Source organism: Salvelinus sp. IW2-2015, unplaced genomic scaffold, assembly GCF_002910315.2.
Source record: "Salvelinus sp. IW2-2015 unplaced genomic scaffold, ASM291031v2 Un_scaffold3060, whole genome shotgun sequence".
Taxonomy (NCBI): Eukaryota; Metazoa; Chordata; class Actinopteri; order Salmoniformes; family Salmonidae; genus Salvelinus; species Salvelinus sp. IW2-2015.
Window position 1 is genome coordinate 21,410 of NW_019944352.1, and position 2,917 is coordinate 24,326.

Genomic DNA, 2,917 nt, shown 5'->3' on the forward strand with positions numbered 1-2,917 from the left:
GGGATCCAACACGGTAGCTAGTTGTTTGTTTATGGATCAGGGGATCCAACCAGGTTAAGATAGCTTGTGTTATGAGTCGAGGGGATCCAAGCTCAAATCAAACAGAATAACTATTGGAGCTGCTGTATGTTTAATAACATATTGGACTGTGTATGTTTAATAACATTATGGACTTGTATGTTTAATCTTCAACATATTGGACAGTGAACTATGTTAATAACATATTGCGACTGTGTATGTAATAAAACATATTGGGACTGGGTGTATGTTTAATACACATATTGGGTTTGTGTAATGTTATATAAACCAATACACAGTTAATACATATTGGACTGTGTTATTGTTTAATAACATTATGTGGACTGTTGTATTGTTTAATAACATATTATTGACTGTATGTTTAAAATAACATATGGACTGTGTAGTTAATAACATATTGGACTGATGTATGTTTATCAACATTTGGACGTGTGTATGTTTTAATAAACATTTATTGGACTGTTATGTTTAATAACATATCTGGACTTGTATGTTTAATAACAATCATTGGACTGTGTACTTGTTTAATAAACATATTGGACTGTGTATGGTTTAATTAACATATTGGACTTGTGTATGTTAATAACCATATTGCGACTGTGTATGTTTTAATAACATATTGCGGGGGGGGGGAAAACACTTTGATTGTTTATGTTTAATAACATATTGGACTGTGTATGTTTAATAACATATTGGACTGTGTATGCTATCAATAACATATGGGACTGTGTATGTTTAATAACATATTGGACTGTGTATGTTTAATACTATATTGGACTGTTGTAGTTTAATAACATATTGGAACTGATTTGATTTAAATGGCCCCTGGGTGTGAGAATTCATAATTGAAAAATATATTGAGAAAGGTTGGTAAACCAATACATAGTCAGGGTTGGGGTCAATTCCATTTAAATTCCACTCAATTCAGGAAGTAGACTGAAATTCTAATTCCAATTCTGTAATTTGGTTTACTTTCTGAATTGACTGGAATTAAAATGGAAGTGACCCCCATCATGTACATAGTCACTATGAAAATATAGACCTAAATGATATTTTTAGTAAAAGTTAAATACTGTGTTATCCTGTATTGTTTTAATCTCTCTCTGTGTCTATTTCTGTGTGTGTGAATTGGTGAGATATTGAATAAATAATGAGTTGATTTGTATCACATTATTCCAGGTCAGTTTATTCCAAACCTCTCCTCTGGGACCCCCAAAGGGCTGCATGTTTTAGTTTTTAACCGTGAACGAACACCTTACATTAAACTAATTAACTCATTATCATCAAGCCTTTGATTAGTAGAATCAGTTGTGTTAGAACAAAAACATTTATTTTGTTTTTATTAAAATGTTTATCTACCTGCCCAGGGACTACAGTTGAAAACTAGCTCGCTGGCTAAATCTGTCACATTTACAGACATGTTGATTGATGTGCAGAATCTCTGTCAAATACATTTTCAATAAATAAAATGAAAAGCAATGAAATGTATTTATGTGTCTCTGTGGTCCTTTAATAAATGTGATTAGTTCAATGTAACGTCATCTACTCTACATTGTAATCAGTCTGTTTGGGGTTTGCAGAATCATTGTCTATCATTGGTTACCCATCCTGTCATGTGACCCTAACCCTACCATAACAACACAGATATGACCGTCTAGCGTCCTTCTGCCGAACCTGGTTGTTGTCACACTGCCCTCTGCTGGTAGCACTGCAAAACATCACTCAATCAAATCCTGAAATAAAATAATACAAATCCACTTTTACCAGATAGAATATGAATTTATGGGCTGAACACCTGCATGAAGTGTATGAAGACTTTACATGACATAAATATGAACATATAATATAAACCTATACATGTTGAACGTGTCGACTGTGTTGAAATGGGAAGTAGCCAACATTTTATAAGGAAGTAGAGAAATAACGGTCGAAGAAACATGTTATGAGGTTTGTAGCTTTTTACAATTTAATATAGAAAAGTGTTTGAGAACTTAGACTATTGTACAGAGAGGTGATTTGGGGGGTAAAACATCCGCAGAATTGTGAAGTTATTACAATACTGATTTCAACTTTCAAGAATAATCATTGTAGGCTTTTATGTTGATTCATATTGATTATCCTAATTAATATGTGATGTTATAGGCTATGAGGTATAGAGTTGTTGTTATAGGCGATTGATTGCACATTATAATGTCTACTACCGTCTTTCAATGTAAAGTAGATGTCTATAATGTATTTTAGTTGTGTGTGGAGCCCATGTAGACAAGCTGTTGTTATGGAGTCAGGGGATCCAACCAGGTAGACTAGCTGTTGTTATGGAGTCAGGGGATCCAACCAGGTAGACTAGTTGTTGTTATGGAGTCAGGGGATCCAACCAGGTAGACTAGCTGTTGTTATGGAGTCAGGGGATCCAACCAGGTAGACTAGCAGTTGTTATGGAGTCAGGGGATCCAACCAGGTAGACTAGCTGTTGTTATGGAGTCAGGGAATCCAACCAGGTAGACTAGCTGTTGTTATGGTGTCAGCTAGTGGGGATCCAAGTCAAATCAAATGAAAAACATATTGGACTGTGTATGTTGGAATACAACATGAAGTCACTGATTGTACTCTTTGACCACAGATAGAAAATGTGTTGTCATTGTTAATGGTTCTTCAACAATGTTCAGAAATATTGACTGTTCTGTTTATTCTTATTGTAGCTGAGTGAGTTGTGACTTACATCTAATATGAGTCTCTCTGGGGAGAGAGAGGAGGAAACCACTGCCTCTAAAATGAGTCTCTCTGGTGAGAGAGAGGAGGGGACCACTGCCTCTAAAATGAGTCTCTGGGGAGAGAGGAGGAGACCACTGCCTCTAAAATGAGTCTCTCTGGGGAGAGA